General features: G+C 43.7%; 1 protein-coding gene across 10 annotated transcripts in view; it reads left to right on the top strand.

The window, feature by feature from the left end:
- The window catches only part of PLCH1 (phospholipase C eta 1), a 214,205-nt gene that overhangs the window by 51,248 nt on the left and 143,075 nt on the right, over window positions 1-19,882 (top strand). The gene's annotated exons all lie outside the window — the stretch shown is intronic.

The following is a 19,882-nucleotide window of genomic DNA, read 5'->3' on the forward strand; positions in this document are numbered from 1 at the left end:
ATGACATGTCAAGAAATGTCTTCTAAACTTACCTTCAAGCTGGAATTCACCTGTCGTTTCAGGTTATTCCTGTGCGTCTGCTCAGCTGTAGCTTTATCGTGTTGGGGCTCCGTCTGAGAGCGTCTCGAGACTGTATGGCGTTGTGTGTGCCGTGTTCACAGAGCTGGCGTGTGCTTGCTTTTTATTCAAAATATAAATTAGACCATGCTTGAGATTTTCTGAGTATAGCTGAGTTTTCTAATCCTTGGAAGGAGCATTTATTCAGAAATAGGGTGGGATTTGGTTTCCTTGATATGCACTTTGTCGTAAGGATTTTCCACTTGGAGTTGTCTTTCCCTGTGTCTGGAAACACTTGTGCCGACTCTGGGGTCAGCTGAGTTGCATGCCTGCTCTCGGGGCCGCCTCACTTACACGTCATGGAAGTAGGGATGAAAATGACTTCTGTTACTTTCACCACATAAAGTAATCTTTCAGATTAAAGTTAAAATTCAGCTTTAATTCTTAAACATTATGGAGATTTGAATGAATTTTTCTAGTCATATAAGCTTTTAAAGTTGACAAACATAAGGAGTGTTGTTTGAAAGTTGATGTCTTCACATACAGATGGTCTTTCTAGAGATTTTTCATATATTTATTTCTTTTTTCTTTTTTTTTTGGTGAGGAAGATTAGCCCTGAGCTAACATCTGATGCCAATCCTCTTTTTGCTGAGGAAGATTTGCCCTGGGCTAACATCCGTGCCCATCCTCCTCTACTTTATACGGGGCGCCGCCACAGCATGGCTTAACAAGCAGTGCATCGGTGCGTGCCCGGATCTGAACCTGTGAACCCCGGGCTGCCAAAGCAGAGCTCGCGCACTTAACCGCTGTGCCACCGGGCCAGCCCCTCTAGAGATTTTTTTAATGAGCGCACTTCATATTTACGTAATGGATTGTCATTTATTTTAATGATTTATTTTGCTGACTGAAAAATTTCCTTTCCTGACCATCTTGATATTAAAATCGTCTTGGTGGGTAGCAAGAGTATTTTTTAAGAAACCTTTCTTCTGAATTCCAAATCAGTTTTAAGTGAAACATATTAGATTATATAGATCAACTGCATTTCTGGGTCTGTAAAATTAATGGATTCTGAATTCTCATGAAATCTGAGTGGCATTATTAAATAGAAATGTTAGTGGAACTGGTTTTAGTTGATGGGAATACAAAGTTGAAAAATCTTCCTTCAGAGCCAGGAAGACCAAAGAGAAGAAACCTGAGTTTTGATGGTATATTCTTAGTCTTAAAATTCTCTGTTAAGTGTAAAACTCATGTTTGTTCCTACATTTCATATTTATGTATATACTTAGGAAATTATTATTGTTATTATTTGCCTCATAATTTAATCTAATGTATTAAACCACTGAGTGAGAAGGCATCTTAGTGATTCTTAGAACAACACTGAATACCTAAGGGACTTGAGTTGCAATATGAAAACAGAAGTCAGAGCAAGCTTCAGGCATGTAAGGCAAGTGTTTTTATAATCTTGTTATGTCAATGAACCCCAACTTCCTTTTTAGTAACAAGAGAGAATACTGCTTTCTTGCTCATTTCACAAGGTTGTTATGAGAATTACTGGTATAATGTCTCTGAAAGCATTTGGAAGATGGAAAAGGACCACAGAAATGTAAGATGATATAGCCATGGAAATAAGGATAATGCACATTTTGTCTACTTTAGTTGAGAAGAATTCGTGTTTGTTCTGGAGTACAAATAAAAAGCACTTTGACCTAGAACCTGGGTACTGTCTGCTACTGATTTTCCCCTTGGCTTAGCATAGCCTCCATGCTGGCAGTGTGTGCTGTGTCTGAGTGGGTAGGGAGGGCTGATGTCAGTGTAGGAGCGAGTCTAGATTTCTAGACCAGGAAGAAACCATAGAAATCTCACTCTTTTTTAGGAAAAAAACATAGGCTGCACAGTTTTCTCCAAGACATGGAGCAGATCTGTGGCTGGAATCGAGTCCTCTGACTCCCAGATCGTGATGGCTGGATCCACTCTTTTCAATCAACAGACTTCTGCTTCTACGAGATGCTAGACATTTAGAGACTTGTGACATCTCTCATGTCATGTCATTTGAGTTCTTTGTACAAGGTCATTTTTAGGGGGGAGATGCGAGTTTCTGATGGAATCCTTAACTCTAATAATAATCAAATATGTCAGATATCAAAGATGTATTGAATGCTTTATATCCAAGGTGCTGATTGGGGATATGAAGATGAGTAAAAGTATTAACCTCTTTTCCAGTAACTCATGGTATATTGCAAGAACATATCACTGTAATCACGCTAGCACTGTGATTGAGGAGCATTCCAGTGGTGCCTCGAGCATGGGGGAGTCAGCAAAGATTTCTAGGGGTGACATTTGAACTGAGCCTTGAAGGATAAGGATTATATGAGGTGGATAAGCAAGAATTGAAGATGAAGAAGTAGGCAAGGGCTCATGAAGACCTCATAATCCAGGTTAAGAAATCTGGACATTATCCAAGAAAAAAAAAGCAAACGGTTTTAAGCTGGGGAGGTTTTAAGCTGGGGAGTGGTTAATCTGATTTGAATTTCAGAAGGATCTCTGACAGCAGTGTAGAGGGAGGGGAGGGAGCACGGGAGACCAGGAGGCTATTGCAGTAAATAGGTGAGAACACAGTGGTCTCAACTCAAGTCTCTTAGCTTGGATGTTCTTTCGTGAGAAAACACTGGACTCGCAAGTCCACATGGGTTTCCTTGGCCCCTGATCGTGGCTGCCCTAGAATTCACGCTGTTGCTTCCTGTGCATGTGCTTTTTATCGAGTCACGTAGTTGGGCTAGTCACTTACAAGCCGGTAATTTCCTGATAGGATATTTAACGTTTCTCCTCTTACTAAGTTTGCGACCTCTTGTCCATTAGACCGAATTGTGCCTAATTACGAGTATCTCTGTTCTTCTTTTACAGAGAACAAAAAAGTTACATCCCCAAGAAGCTCAGAAAACCCCAACTCAACCTTTTTTAGGTTGCAGGACATTGGTTTGAATGTTGTCACGTTACATTAGGGAAGTCAGGAGCCGTTTCTTCGTATTTAACTTTGATTTTGTTGAAGATGGCTCTTTCCTTATTTGATGAAGAGGGTGATACTCATGGTGCTTTATTCTATTACACAGATCTGTTAGTCTATTTTCTTATTTGAAGTTAGGGCACGTTCTCCATCATTGTTCTTATTCAGAAATTTTTGGCTCTTTTCATGAACTTTATATTCCAGATGAATTTTAGAAGTAGCCTTTCTAGTCCCAGAAATAGTCCTGTTGGGATTTTTGGTTGGAATTGCACTGCATTCATAGGTTAATGGAGGAGAACAGCCAACCTGAGATGACCCTCCCTCTTGGGAACATAGCAGGAGTCACTGTCTTGTAGGTGTTTTGTCAGTAGATTAGAGTTTTCTTCATGTGGGTTATCCACATTTCTTGTTAGGTTTATTCTTGTGGTTTTAGTTGGTATTGTAAATAGATTTTTTTCAGTTGCATTTTCTTATTTTTAAAGACAGTTAACTTTTAAACACAGTGGTCTAGAAGAACTGGTGCAAAATGTGTGGTTCTCTCTTCACTTCCTTCCTAAACAGACCACTTCTGACTCTTTTACTATCCTTTTTGTAGAGTTTTACTGTTACTTTCATATCTCTAAGTTATGTACTTATACTACTATTTATTGTTTTCTTGATTTTTGATAGTATCTGTTGATTTTCCTCTATGGCAGGTGAGGATTGAACTCACCTCCACCCTTTCCGGTGCTCTGTTGGTTGGCTGCCTTTGTGACTAACAATTCACTTACACTTTTGTTTCCTGCTCTGCCGAATAGAAATACTCTGTCAAGTGGCCATTGTGCCCCTTACCGATCCTTCCTCTCACTTATCCCCCTAACTTCTCTCATATATAGGAATTTCTCCATTCTTGTTCTGTACTCATAATTACTCCTTCCATGTTTCAATCATAGATTGATTTTAAAAGTTTAATATCAGTAAGGCAAGTTTATATAATATGACTACATAAATTCACATTATTTTGACTGTATAAATGTTCACTAGAGCAGAGTAATTACCTAAGTTGATTTTAGTTAAGGGTACTGCTTCCAAAGATGGTATCTGAAGAGAACAACAGACTCTGGACCTTGCTGTACCAGATGATGGCATCAAATTCATTAGAAAAAGTTGAGTGCCTAATAATAATTTTGACAACTAGCAGTGTTTATCATAACTCAATGAGGTGGTGTAGTTATCCTCCTGTTGGGGACAAGGAACCTGAGGTGCAGAGAGAAACATAACTTCCCCTTGGCTGTACTGTCGTTGGTAGAGCTGACATCTGAGTCCTGTTGGCCAACATGGGAGCCTGGATGCTGGTTGGTTTTCTGGAGGTGGTAAGATTCACAGGCCGGAAGCAGTCAACTGCTTCTCTGTAAAAGGCTGTCCCCCAGCCCTGCAGAGACCCTCAGTGTGACCTTCCCGCTGTCTGCACATGCTTTCCCCCGCTGCCAGGGTGGCCTGTGTTCCCTCACTTAAGTGGACCTGTGTGAGTCCTTCCCCAGTGAGACAGACAGCGAGTATGGAGCAGATCCCCCAGGGCTGGTGTGGGGAAGCAGGGGTGGGAATGGGGAGGTGGGCCAGACTACGAAGGTGTCTAACACCTCCTGAGCAGTTTGGGCTGGATCTAGTGAAGAAGGGAGAAAATGGTAAGCTTTGCAGTGGATGAGTGATATAAAATTGGTATTTTAGGAAAAAGGAGTATTTTAGGAAAAAAGAAGTGCTGTGAAGGATAGATTCAACAGGCAAAAGATAAAGTGTAATCTACTTGGGAAATTGGTTCAGGCGTATCATGGCCATGAACTCTTGTCACTGAGGGTCACTGTCCACCCTCAGCAAAAAAATAAAAATAAAAATAAAAAAATAAATAAAAAGGGGGTGGGGAAATTGGCAAATGACAATGAACAGAATGGAAAATGGGTTCCTTTAGGAATAGGTCAGGATTAAGGGGCTGGAAGGGTTGTTTCTTGGTTGAACCATCAGTTTTTATAATTCTGTGGTTTCTAGCTATTATTTGCCTTTTTCTGTTTTTTTTTTTTTTTTTTAACTTTTTTTGTGAGGAAGATCAGCCCTGAGCTAACATCTGATGCCAATCCTCCTCTCTTTTTTTTTTGCTGAGGAAGATTGGCCCTGGGCTAACATCCGTGCCCATCTTCCTCTACTTTATATGGGACACTGCCACAGCATGGCTCAACAAGCAGTGTCTCGGTGTGTGCCTGGGATCCGAACCTGCGAACCCCCCGGGGTACAAAAGTGGAGCACATGAACTTAACCACTACACTGCTGGGCCAGCCCCTGGTTTTTTATTTATTTTTTTTGTGAGGAAGATCAGCCCTGAGCTAACATCTGATGCCAATCCTCCTCTTTTTTTTTTTTTTTTGCTGAGGAAGATTGGCCCTGGGCTAACATCTGTGCCCATCTTCCTCTACTTTATATGGGACACTGCCACAGCATGGCTCAACAAGCGGTGTCTCGGTGTGTGCCTGGGATCCGAACCTGCGAACCCCCCGGGGTACAAAAGCAGAGCACATGAACTTAACCACTACACTGCTGGGCCGGCCCCTGGTTTTTTATTTATTTTTTTTGTGAGGGAGATCAGCCCTGAGCTAACATCCGTGCTAATCCTCCTCTTTTTGCTGAGGACGACCAGCTCTGAGCTAACATCTATTGCCAATCCTCCTCCTTTTTTTTCTGCCCCAAAGCCCCAGTGGATAGTTGTATGTCATAGTTGCACAGCCTTCTAGTTGCTGTATGTGGGATGCAGCCTCAGCATGGCCAGAGAAGCGCTGCGTGGGTGCGTGCCTGGGATCCGAACCTGGGCCGCCAGTAGCGGAGCCCGCGCACTTAACCGCCAAGCCACGGGGCCGGCCCTGGGTTTTTTTTTTTAAATTTCTTTGTTTGACTAATACGTATGGTTTTTCCATGCCATTGTTTTATTGTGCTCCTTCTTTATCCTGTGCTCATTTACCCTTGTCTTCTGGACACACTTCGGAGTTTACAGGACTGTCTTCGATTTCTCATTACTCAGTACAGTTTCTTTTCTTGTTCTTTTATTCATCTTGCCGGGAGGCTCCCCCATTCTCACGTGCAGCTTTCCCATGGTCTTCTTTGTCCCGTGGGAGAGCAGGGACGCAGGTGTCAGCGAGAGCACAGGGAGTCTAGCCAGGGCTTTGCTACAGTGGGGAGAACAGGCTTTGGAGTGAAGTCGGAGCAGAAGGCGCACACAAGGCCTAACGGCAGCTTTTCAGGTAATCACCGGGGTCAGCTAATCATTTACAAAATATGGGTTCTGCGCATCTCGAAGGGTTGGGAGGACCCAGTGAGGCGTGTGTGACAAGTCTCACCCAACCTGGCGCACACGTGCGCCTCGTCAGCGTCGCGTCCTTCCCGGCTCGCTCAGCCGGTTCCCCCGCCCCGGGGCGGCGCCCGCGCGTGGCCCTCCCCTCCTCGTGCGTGGCCCTCCCCCCCTCCTCGTGCGTGGCCCTCCCCCCCTCCTCGTGCGTGGCCCTCCCCCCTCCTCGTGCGGGGCCCTCCCCCCTCCTCGTGCGTGGCCCTCCCCTCCTCCTCGTGCGTGGCCCTCCCTCCGGTCGACGCCTGTGCGTGGCCCTCCCCTCCTCCTCGTGCGTGGCCCTCCCCCCGTCGACGCCCGTGCGTGGCCCTCCCCTCCTCCTCGTGCGTGGCCCTCCCTCCGGTCGACGCCTGTGCGTGGCCCTCCCCTCCTCCTCGTGCATGGCCCTCCCTCGGGTCGACGCCCGTGCGTGGCCCTCCCCTCCTCCTCCCGCGGGGCCCTCCCCTCCTCCTCGCGCGTGGCCCTCCCCTCCTCCTCGCGCGTGGCCCTCCCCTCCTCCTCGGCGTGGCCCTCCCCTCCTCCTCGTGCGTGGCCCTCCCCCCCTCCTCGTGCGTGGCCCTCCCCTCCTCCTCGGCGTGGCCCTCCCCTCCTCCTCGTGCGTGGCCCTCCCCCCGTCGACGCCCGTGCGTGGCCCTCCCCTCCTCCTCGTGCGCTGACCGCTCTCCGCGTTGCCACAGCCGAGCTGGAAGTGAGGCGAGCAAGTGATGGAGCCGGAAGGCGCTTACGGAAGCGGAGTTTGAACAGATCCGGAGCTGGTTTTAGGAGGAAATCAGTTTGTAGTTAGAGTTCATGCGTTGACTAGTGCAGAGACGGACCTCCCACCTGCTCGGTTGTGAGGTCACAGGTCACCCTCAGTGCTCCGCGTCCCCTGAGGAGAGTTAATTCTGGGCCTTTCACGCGACGTCTCTCAGATTCCAAAGTCTCTTTGCCTCTGGTCGCTTGGACCAGTCGTATGAGGTGCTCGTGCTTTCGCCCTCCCCAAGGTGACGTCTGAATACGACGTGTTTAGAGGTCAGATGTGTTCCAGACCAAGCAGACGCAATGTTTTTAAAAAATACGAGGAGGACTAAAAAATTGTGTTTTCAAAAATTAAAAGAAGGAGGGAGTTATTTTTTTGCCTACTACCACGGCAAAGGATTGCAAAAATGATGATCCCCCGCGTCAGCGAAGGCGGGGATGGCCACTTCGTGTGCGGCTGGTGGGAGCCTGGTTAGTGTCCCTGAGGGCAGGTTGACAGCAGACAACCCCTTCTGCTCGGCATCTCTGCTTCCGGAAATTAGTCCCATAAAAATACTCGCACATTTGCACAAAGGCGTATCAAGGGGCATGTTCACTGCAGTGATTTGTTTTTGTAACAGGGGAGCGACCTAATGTACTCCAGTAGAAAATTGACTTTCTACAAACCACAGCACAGCTGTGCCACGGGGACAGTGCAGCTGCTCGCAGTGATGTGAAGATCCATGTTGACTGACACGAGAAGGTGCACACGGTTATAGTCAATGGAAAATAGTATATTCTCATTTTTCTTAATGTCTAAACGTATGTGCTTGAAAAAAAGTAAAAGAAGCTTGGAATTTTATGCCTCGAAATAGTAATACTGCTTTATCCTTGACTGTGGGATTATGTGTGATTTATTTTTTTCATTCTTCTTTATACATTTGTAATTAGCGTGTACTACATTTATAATCAGGAAACAAATCAAGTCTATTTAAAAATCAGACTGTGTAAAGAACAGTCTTTGGCTGGCTCACAGCTCTGCTCTGCTCAGGCCGGTACCGTCCTAGACCCTCAAGGTGGTCTTGCTGCCACCGCCCCTCGGCCTCTGGTGGGAGTGCTGAGGGCAGGTCTGCCTGCCGTCCTTTCTCTCCAGTGGTGGGTGCACAAGTCCTTTGCCACACGGGTCTCAGCTGCCTCTCCTTCGCTGCTTGGCTGGTTATTGTCCTAGCATCTAGAACAATGTGTTTTTTCTGGAAGGCCCCCTTGGGTCTTCCTAATACGTCTCCTGTCTGACACATGACCTCTTCTGCCTACTCAGCCTGTGACTCATCCTTTGCGTCTCTGCTATAGTTGAATGCTAGTGACTCTGGACCTGGGCACAGGCTGTGTTAGATAAGGTAATGCTAGCTGCTGTAACAGGTAAAGCTCTGTATCTCGGGGGTTAATACAAGTTTCTTGCTGCTTTCACAGTCTAATGCAGGTGTTCCTGGGTAGGTGGCTCTTCCAGGTGGTGATTCAGGGGCTCAGGCTCCTTCCATCTGCAGTTCTGCCATTGTCAACATGTGATTCACAAGGTTACCGCAGGGCTGTCTCCATTCTAGCCAGCTGAAAGGGGCAAAGAAAATAGAGAATCATGTGCAGGAACTTTTAATGGTCAAGGCGTAAATTCCACTGACCAGACCCAGGCACATGGCAGTACCCAACTGCAGAGGAGCCTGAGAAATACAGTCTGGTGTTTGCCCCGAAGGAAGAAGAAGTGGCTTGGTGGACACCCAGTGATCTCTGCCTGCTGGGCAGAAGCTCAAATCCCAGCTCTGCCCCTCGCTGTGCAGTGACTTAAAGAAAGTTCTTTAATTTATTTGCGCCTCAGTTTTCTCACTTATAAAATAAAAATAATAAGACCTACCCACTGCAAAGCATTGGTATGAGATTAAATTTGAAATCGTCCTTACATGAAATAGTTTCATTATTTCTGAAATGTTACCCAAATACAAGGGGAAAGGTTTCATTAACACAGATCTCACTGTTTTGCATTTAAAAAAAAACGTGCTTGACTCATGGGTTAGACAGGAATTGGCCAACTACATCCTGTGGGCCAAAACCTGGCGAGCTGCCAGTTTTTATAAATAAAGCTTTATTGGAATATAGCCATGTTCAATAATTGATACATTTTCTAAGGCTGCTTTACACTCCATGCAAAGCTGAGTGATTGTCGCAGAGACTGTATGGCCTGCAAAGCCTAAAACATCCGTTATCTGGCTCTTCACAGAAAGAGCTTGCCGACCTTTGGACGAGATTGTGAGTGTCCAAGGTCTTATTCCTGTGACATTCAGCGTGGTGTCTGAGATATACAGATGCCCAGAAAATCTCTACCGAGGAGCTGAAATCTCTTTTCAGAGCCGTGTATTTCAGAAATTATGCAGCTGGAAGGCACTTGCAGTAGGAAGATGCCTCTGCACTAGAGGGACGAGCACCCTTTGAGGAGCTAAATAGCCAGGCACCCGAGTCCAGTCCCAGCTGGATCCCCCCTGTGCGCTGCTGTTGCCAGGCTTTTTCTGAACATAAGCAAGTGCCCCTTCTCGTTGTGATAACTGTACAGTCATCAGACTGTTTGTGGGGCATCACTGCTCAGCCCATTGTGGTGGGCAGACGTTGAGCGAATGACCACTGCAGGGTGCGGAGGCAGTGCGAAAGACGGGACTGAGGAGGGATGCTCGGTTACAAGTGCCCCGTCTGGCTAGCGTTTGTTTCTGCCTGATGTGTAGCCTAACTTCTGCGGGTTTGAAGACATAACAGCCGGAACGATAGTGGTGCAAACTTGATAGTAACTCTTTTCCTCTAATAATTGGCAAATTCGGAGTGTGTATCAGCCAGTCAGTACAAATGCAGCATTTACCATGTAGAGATATTAGGCTAGATGATGGAGGGGGAGTTCATGGAGCTGACAGTTTTGTCTGCCTCGGAGCTGTCCTGCATCATGCATTGTACTAGGGGCCACGGATAGCAGGAGGAATAAGCCGAGGTCCCTGCTCGAGGTGCGTGCAGCTTCATGGGAGCAAATACAAAGGGAATGGGCAGATCCCTCCTTACCTTTGAGAGATGGGGAGAATTTTGCTGGAAGATAATACTTTTATAGACATTAATGTCTGGAGCAGCAGTCTCTTCAACAGGAGTAATCAAGTGGTTGAATACTTTGGCTGGCTTGTGGAACGTGAGGGAGAGGGGCAGAAGAGGAAAGAGAACAAGAGTAAAAGGTTTCAGCAGTTAGTTAGTGCGAGAACCGGGTCAGGACTTGCTTCTCTGTGTGTATTCTTGCTTACCCAAGTCTAACCTAAGGCACTTGTCTAAATTGATTAAATTACGTGTTACAACAGACTTGTTTTTGCAGCTATGTTTAGTACATACAATTTTGTAGTTTTCTCTTTTGTTTTTTGTTCTGAGCAGATTTTAAAAGGATTCGAACATACAAGGTATATACTTACTCAGAAAACCTTTGTAGAATCTAGCCGTTGAAAATACCAGGGTCTGTAACTCTTAAGAAATCTGCAGAACGGAGAGTGGATCCACAACAAGTGTCCTGCGTGAAGTTGGTGCTCAGGAATTGTTTATTGATAAAATATTGGGAATTTTGCAATTGGAACCAACAATTTAATACCCCTTTAATTATTGCAAAAAAAGAGAAAGAGCTACCTAGAGACAGAAGCAACGCTCAGTGAGCAGTCCAGAGTTCTTGCTGGGGGCATGTTTGGCTGCCATGCATTCTCTGTCCCTGGCCTCTTACCTTACCAGTCTCAGGCTTATGGTAAAGAAAATACTGTTTTTAGATCGTGGCAGTAGTTCCTCTAATTCTCGTGAACGTCCCCATCATAAGCTTGTACAAAGCAGCATTTGAGACTGTTCACTGAACTCTGCAGGTGAGGGGCCCCCAGCTGGGATGTGGGGGTGAAAGTTCGCTCTGAATCCCGACAGATTCGGGTCAGTTGCTGGGCTTCCCCATAGGTTCTGCAGACCCACCAAGGGGCAGTCCTCCCTGTTCTTCAATGTCCCGCTTCTCCATGTGGCATTATGTTTGAAAGCCGCACGCAGGCAGGTGAGGGTTCGGGCTTCATGGAATGTTCTGCAGCGCTCGTCAGACCTTTGTTATTTGGTAAATTGCATATGAAATTAAATTACCTAAGAAGTCACCTGGGGGAGCCACTCATCTTCAGGTACATAGGAAAAGGAAAACTGTCAATTTACTTTCCAAGAAGGGATTTTTTTTACAAAAGGGGCATGTTGATTTTCTTTTAATAATGTAAAATCCAAATGCGCAAAAGATGAGGCAAAACTCAGAGACTGATGTGGGTAAATGGGTAGAAGAATTATTTCAGAGCTCCCCCTCTGCTCCTGCAGTAGTTGAAGTACGTAATTCAGCAAAGTTCAGGAGCAGCTTGAGTTAGGTGCCTCCAATACCAGGATGTTAGGGTGGAGGATGGGTGCTGTCTCCTCTGTAACCCTGCAGTCTTCAGACTAGTGACGTGCACACAGGCCCGTTAGCTATTGAACAGTCCTTATGGTATGAGACCCACGGTAGCTGACGGGACATAGCCTCGGAGTGGGTCTCCTGTTGCAATTTCAATTTCACATGCCTTCAGTTCCTGCAGCGTTCTTAAGAATTTCAGAATTTGCTCTGAGAGCCAGCTTGGAGAGAGAATAGGTTGATCAAGTGGCTGTTGACTTCTGAGAAGAATACAGTCCCCTCAGAGCTGGTGTGTTTAGATAGCCACAGGTCTGTGGTTTTGGGAGAAGCTTGATTTTCAGTTGTGAGGGCCACTACACAGAGCGGGGGCAGTGCCTTTGTAATACAGGTGTGGATGCCTTCTGGAAAGATCCGTCCATTCTAGAAGACATCCGGCTCCCCCGTGCGTGGATGTCGGTAACGAGATGAAAATGGAAATGCTGTCCATGTTGAGTAAGAGAAGTCACACAGTAGGCACTGATACCCCAGTGTCAAATGAAGCAGAGGGTCCTTTTCTCCAGTGATGGACTGAGGTTGGAAGATTGGGAGTGGATGAGTATCTCGCCCCTGGCAGGTGGTCAGGGATGCTGAAGGAACGCTGCAGTTTTGAGCTCAGGACGGCTTCTTAGTTGTTGAGGCATCATCCCTTATCCTGACGGACTGGGAACTAAACTCACCCCGGTGTCCTTCCAGGTATTCAGCTCCATGCTTCTTGATGCTTCCGAGAAGCTGGGAAGGCTTGGTTCCTGGTGACTGAGGGTTGTGATGGGCTCCACATCCCCAAACAGTGGTGAAGGGTAGCTAGGAGGACCGTCTGGGTTTTTCTTTGTGAATGTGGTGCTGCGACTCTTGACTTGGAGCTTTAACTAATGACAAGTAGAGAAGTTGGTTCTGTGGTCTGCTGGGTAATTGTTTTCTAAGTAAGATTTCTAAGTAAGATTAACTTTTTAATTACTTCTGAAGGAGAAGCTGTAATATTGAACTATGATTGTTTTTGGCAGGCAGGCAGGCAGGGGAAGGAGTACAATTACCTGTGTGTCTGCTTCCTTCCAAATATGAAAGGCATACTTGTAGGTGGGAGCATTTAACTGTTGAATCAAGACAGACTGAGGGAGGGCCGGGCCCGTGGCTTAGCGGTTAAGTGCGTGCTCTCCGCTGCCGGCGGCCCGGGTTCGGATCCCGGGTGCGCACCGAGGCACCACTCCTCCAGCCATGCTGAGGCCGCATCCCACATACAGCAACTAGAAGGATGTGCAGTTATGACAGACAACTATGTACTGGGGCTTTGGGGGAAAAATAAATAAATAAAATCTTTAAAAAAAAAAAAAAGACAGACTGAGGGAGTTGCATCAAAGATGAATAGAGATTAGCTATAGAAACAAATCCTTAAAAACAGATTTTATTTTTAAGGAATATTCTTTACTAAATGAATTATTTTGTACTTTACTGATAAAAGCTTAAGGAGTAAGTAATGGGAAATGATTGGGAATATCTTAGCTTTTTCTCATAAGTATAGTTTAGATTTTACACTGCAATGAATATTTTTGAAATAGTATATTGTAGGGGAGGAAAAATTCTACTACCCTCCTACGTTCTCTTGCGGGAGCCCTGTAAATTGGACTGAAAAAGACAGAATAACAAGAAAAAAGCATATGAATTTGTTTTATGTAAGTCTTACATGGCACAGGAGCCCTCATAAGGAAGTGAAGACCTCAAGAAGCAGTTAAGCCTGAGGGTTTTTATGCCAGGTTTGATGAAGAGCAGAAGGACGTGTCAGGACAAGAGGGTCTGAGCTAAGGGTGGCTCTGTCTTCAGAGAGAAGGATGCTCCTTACAGGGAGGTTGAGGGAGGGCACCTCTCAAAAGATGGTGTTATGACCGGCTTCAGGGGAGGGGGTCAGAGAGTTCTTCCTGCACTTACTGTTTCTCACATTCCTTCAGCTTAATATCTTCAGTACGCGAAGGTGTCCTATTTTGGGGTAGTGTGTTCTGAACCCCGTCAGTGTCACCAGACATTACACTGTGAGCTTCAGCTCTTGTTTCCTCTCGTCCTTTAGGGTGGCCCCTTGCTGACTGTGGGTGGTTTTCTCACATACGTGTGCTAGTCAGTCCTCAGCTGAAGACTGCAGGGACTCCTCTGTGGATCTCCAGGGCCCTCTCTGTGCAGTTCTCTCCTCTCCTGTACCCTGTCCTGGGAACTCCAGCTGCCTCGGTCTCCCTGGGCTCCAGCTCTTCTCAACTCAGAGAGACCACTGGGCTGTTCAGTTTCCTCCTTTCCACACTAGCGTCTGGAAAATCTCTCCAGGCAGTAAGCCAGGACAAGCATAGGGCCCACTTCATTTGATTCTCATCTCTCAGGGATCGCTGTTCTTCATTGCCTGTTATGGGGTTCAAGACATGCTACCCTAAAATGTGGCTCCTTGGCGTATTGAAGATTTTAAGCTGAAGGAATTTGGGAAATGGCATGTGCAGGAAGGACTTTCTGACCTTCCCCTGAAGTGGGTCATAAAACCTAAGAAGGACTTTTCCCCCAGCTTTATTGAGATATAATCGACATATAACACTGTATAAGTTTAAAGTGTACGACATGTTGATACGCGTATGCACTGCACAACGATTGCCACCATAGTGTTAGGTCACACTTTCATCACATCGCGTTTTTAGCATTTCTTTTTTGTGGTGAGAGCATTTAAGATTTACTGTCTTTGCAATTTTCAAGTATATGATACAGTATTGTTAACTGTAGTCACCATGCTGAACATTAGATCCTCAGAACTTACTCATCTTGTAACTGGACGGTATACCCTTCCACGAAAATCTCCTCATTTTCCCTACTCCCAGCCCCTGGCAACCACGACTCCACTCTCTGTTTCTGTGAGTTTGGCTTTTTTAGATTCCACACGTAACAGATATTTTGCAGTGTTTGTCTTTCTCTGTCTGATTTATTTCACTTTGCATAATGCCCTCAGGTTTCATCCATATTGTCACAAATGGCAGGATTTCCTTCTTTCTCATGTCTGAATAATATCCCTGTGTGTGTGCGTGTGTGTGTGTGTGTGTGTGTGTGTATCTCATACACACACTACATCTTCTTTATCCATTCATCCATTGATGGACACTTAGGTTGTTTCTGTATGTTGGCTATTGTGAATAATGCTGCAGTGAACATGAGAATGTAGATATCTCTTCGAGATCCTGTTTTCATTTCCTCTGGATAAATATCCAGAAGTAGAATTGCTGGATTATGTGGTAATTCTATTTTTAATTTTTTAAAGACTTTCCATACTGTTTTCCATAGTGGCTGCACCAATTGACATTCAGTGACATTCAGACATTCTCCACAACCTCTCCAACACTTATTTCTTGACTTTTTGATGATAGCCATTCTAACAGGTATAAGGTGATATCTCATTGTGGTTTTGATTTGCATTTTCCTGATGATTAATACATCTTTTCAGGTACCTGTTAGCCATCTGTATGTTTTCTTTGGAAAAATGTCTATTCGGATCCTCTGCCCATTTTTAATCAGATTTTTTTTTTTTTTTGCTACTGAGTTGTATGAGTTCTTTATATATTTTAGATATTAATCCCTTATCAGATAGATGATTTGGAAATATTTTCTTCCATTCTGTAGGTTACCTTTTCATATTGTTGATTGTTTCCTTTGTTGTGCAGAAGCTTTTTAGTTTGATGTAGTCCCCTTTGTTTATTTTTGCTTTTGTTCCTGGTACTTCAGGTGTCATATTCAAGAAATCATTGCCAAGACCCAAGTTAAGGAGCTTTTTCGCCATGTTTTCTTATAGGAGTTTTATAGTTGCAGGTCTTATGTCTAAGTCTTTAATTAACTTGGAGCTAGTTTTTCTGAGTGGTGTAAGATGGGGGTCTAATTTCATTCTTCCTGTGGTTGTCCAGTTTTCCCAGCACCATTTATTGAAGCATATACTTTCTCCATTGAGTACTCTTGGCTCCCTTGTCCAGTATTAGTTGACCACGTATATGAGGGTTTATTTCTGGGCTCTTTTTTTTAAAGATTTTATTTATTTACTTTTTCCCCCCAAAGCCCCAGTAGATAGTTGTATGTCATAGCCGCACATCCTTCTAGTTGCTGTATGTGGGATGCGACCTCAGCATGGCTGGAGAAGCAGTGCGTCAGTGCGCGCCCGGGATCCGAACCCGGGCCGCCAGCAGTGGAGCGCACGCACTTAACTGCTAAGCCACAGGGCCAGCCCTATTTCTGGGCTCTTGAGTCTGTTCCATTGGTCTTTGTTTCTGTTTTTATGCCGACATCACACTATTTTGATTACTGTAGCTTTGTAATATAATTTAAAATCAGAAGTGTGATGCCTCCAACTTTGTTCTTTTGTCTCGGGATTACTTTGGCTATTCCTCATCTGTTGTGGTTTCACATGAATTTTAGGATTGTTTTTTCTATTTCTGGAAAAAATGTCATTGGAATTTTTATAGAGATTGCAGTGAATTTATAGATGGCTTTCAGTATAATGGACATTTTAACAGTGTTAATTCTTCCAATCCATGAACATGAGATTATCTTCTTGTTTGTTTGTCTTCTTCAGTTTCTTTCGTCAAGGTCTTGTTGTTTTCAGTGTACAAGTCTTTCACCTCCTGGGTTAAATTTATTCCTAAGTATTTTATTGTTTTTGGTGCTATTGTAAATGTGATTGATTTTTTTAAATTTCCTTTTCAGATGTTTTATTGTTGGTGTATAGAAATACAACTGATTCCTGTACGTTGATTTTGTATCCTGCAACTTTATTGAAGTTGTTAATTAGTTTGAACAGTTTTTTTATGGAATTTTTAAGATTATTTATCTCTAAGATCATATCATTTGCAAACAAGACAATTTTACTTCTTTCTTTCTGATTTGGATGCCTTTTATTTCTTTTTCTTGCCTGATTGCTCTGGCTAGGCTGTCTAGTACTATGGTGAGTAAGAGTGGTAAGAGTGGGCATCCTTGTCTTGTTCCTGATCTTAGAGGAAAAGCTTTCAGCTTTTCGTTGTTGAGTATGATGTCATATGTGGCCTTGATTGTGTTGCTGAAGTATGTTCCCTGTGTACCCAACTTATTGCGAGTTTTTATCATGAATGGGTGTTGTATGTTGTCAAATGCTTTTTCTGCATCTGTTGAGATGATCATATGATTTTTATCTTTCATTCTATTAATGTATTGTATCACATTTATTGATTTGCATATGTTGAACCATCCCAGCGATAAATACCACTTGATTGTGGTGTATGATCCTTTTAATTTGCTGAATTTGGTTTACCAATATTTTGTTGAGAGTTTTGTATCTATATTCGTTAGTTGTCTTTTTTTATATTGTCCTTATTTAGCTTTGGTATCAGAGTAATGCTGGTCTTGTAAAGTGAATTGGAATTTCCTCTAAGAAGGACTTTCTGACCTTTCCCTGAAGTGGGTCATAGAACCCTCCAGTGCCCGTATAACTGGAGGAAAGGAGCCTCTTTATCTTTGAAGGTGGAGGGACAGGGAGGAATCTGGATAAACACACTTGCTCACTTTCCTGCAGTTTATCTCTCTCACCTCATAGTCTGCCCACCACGACTTTCCACCCTTCATCAAACCTAGCACAAAAACACTCCATCTCTTCAGGTCTTCATTTCCTTATGAAGGCTCTTGTGTTAGTAAAACTTATATTAAATAAATTTGTATGTTTTTCTCTTGTTAATCTGCCTTTTGTTACTGAGGTCCCAGTTCAGAACTTAGAAGGGTAGGGGAAATAGATATTTTTCTTCCCCTTTACCTGTTAACCAAAGTCTTGAAAACTATTGTTTCATATATTTTGTTCAGTTTTTTTCTTTTTTTAGGTGGGTTACTCCATCTTGGTCAGAAGTAGAAGTCCCTTTTCTGAACTATTCTCACATGTTTATTTTTCTTTATACTTAAGGATCAACTTGTCTAGCTGCAGAAAAATTAAAAAACATTCTTTTTTTGTTTTTGTTTATGGAGTGTTCTTTTCAATTTATCTTCTAACTGGTTACCATATGATTATATGAAGGCCATTTTATTTTGTATGTTAATTTTATAACTTTCTGCCTTACTAAATTATTTTAATTTTTATCTTTGATTATCTTGGATTTTGCAGGTATGCTGATGCATAATCTACAAATGGATATAATTTTGTTTCCTTTCTAATTTTCAGGTCTTTGATTGTTTTTTTGTTTTTTGTTTTTTTTTGCTGAGGAAGATTCACCCTGCGCTAACATCTGTTGCCAATCTTCCTCTTTTTTTGCTTGAGGAAGATTAGTTCTAAGCTAACATCTGTGCCAGTCTTCCTCTATTTTGTGTGGGGGTTGCTGCCATAACATGGCTGACAAGTGGTGTAGGTCCGTGCCTAGGATCTGAACCTGTGAACCCCGGGCCGCCAAAGCGGAGTGTGCTAAATCCAACTGCTGCTCCACCGGGCCAGCCCCTGGTTGTTTTTTTGGATTGTATTGCTAATGTCTTCTCTAATACAATGTTACATAGAGGTAGTGGGCACCCTTGCCTCATTGCAGACCTTAATCAAAGGATTCTCGCGTTTCCCCATTCAATAGGATGCTGACTTTGTGACTGAAAGACACACACCCACCTGCAGAAATATTCATTAGTTTCTACTTTACTGAGTGCTGTTTTTTTTGAAAATCAGGGATGGTATTGAATTCTGTTGGAGATACTAAAGGTATCTCTGGAGATAATCATACGATTTTTCTCCTTCTGTCTGTTAAATTGGTGAATTATATTAATGGATTGCCTGAAAGTGAAATATCCTTGCATTCCTGGAAAAATCCCACTTGTTAATGCAGCATTATATTTTTTATGTGTTATTCATTCTTTATATATGATTTTTACATCAATAAGTGAGGTTTGTCTGTAGTTTTATTTGTGTGCAATCTTTTATGGTGTCAAGTTTAGGTCTTAGTGTTATATCTGCTTCATAAAACAAATCTGGCAGTTTCTGCTTCCTTTTCTCCACTCTGGAACAATTTAAGTAGCATAGAGATTGTCAGTTCTTTGAAGGTTTGGTAGAATTTCCCCTATAAAACCACATGAGTTGGGTGCTTCCTTATGGGGGTATAGTTTTTATCAGGGGGAATAATTTTCTCTATTTCTTTTATGAAAATTGATGTTTAAGTTTACTATGAGTATTGGGGTAAAATTGGAGAATTTTTTTTTTTTTTCAGGAAATTATCCCTTTTATCTAGGTTTTCAAATTTGTTTGCTTAGATTAGTGACTGATCTTCTTGGTGTTTTAAACACAGCCTCTGTGTTAGTATCCTTTCCCCTTTGTAGTTTCTTGTTTTGTTTATTTATACTTTCTTGAGTAGGTTCACTAGTGTTTTTTTGTCTATTTTGATTCCCTCCACCAAGGAATTTGCATGTTAAAATTTATTTGGTAATCTTACTCTTTTTTAAATCTTTGTTTCCTTCCTGCATTCTCTGGTTTACTAGCCTTTTAGGGGGCGCCTTCCCTTTGGGGAGGTTTCCTCTGTTTCCACCTGTTTCTCTTTTCCACCCAGTTGATGTATGAGTGTGGGTTGTGCCATTTAGTTTATCCCTTAGATGTGAACTGGAATCTGCGGTATCCTCTGATTCCTGGTTGTGCTCTTAGTCTGGGTTGTGGAGGGTTTTACTTTCTGTCCATTGGTGGATGTGTGGGCAGATCTGGATTCAGGCAGTTTCTGTTGTCTGTGAGGATTCTGAAAGTGCAAGGTTGGTCCAATAAAGTAAGAGGTGCAAAAGAGAAATAGCAACCAAAGGGGCATATTTTATTTTATTTTAATTATTTGTTTTTGTTTGTGAGGAAGACCAGCTCTGAGCTAACATCTGTCACCAATCCTCCTCTTTTTGCTGAGGAAGACTGGCCCTGGGCTAACACCCGTGCCCATCTTCCTCCACTTTATATGGGATGCTGCCACAGCATGACTTGACAAGCGGTGCGTCAGTGCGTGCCAGAGATCCGAACCCCAGGCCGCTGCAGCAGAGAGCGCGCACTTAACTGCTATGCCACTGAGCTGGTCCCCCAGAGGGGCATATTTTAGATAGAAGGATCTAAGAAGACCTTTATAAGAGCTGACATTTGAGTAGAAGCCTGAATAAAGTGAGGGAGGAGCCCTATAACAGCTAAAGGAAGAGTGTTCCATGAAGAGGAAACAGCGGTGCAAAGGCCCTGTGGCAGGGCCAACAAGGTGCATTTAAGGAGTAGCAAGGAGGCCAGGGCAGTGGAAGC

The sequence above is a fragment of the Ceratotherium simum genome, chromosome 5 (genome assembly GCF_057802395.1).
Source record: "Ceratotherium simum simum isolate JZ-2026a chromosome 5, ASM5780239v1, whole genome shotgun sequence".
NCBI classification, from domain to species: Eukaryota; Metazoa; Chordata; class Mammalia; order Perissodactyla; family Rhinocerotidae; genus Ceratotherium; species Ceratotherium simum.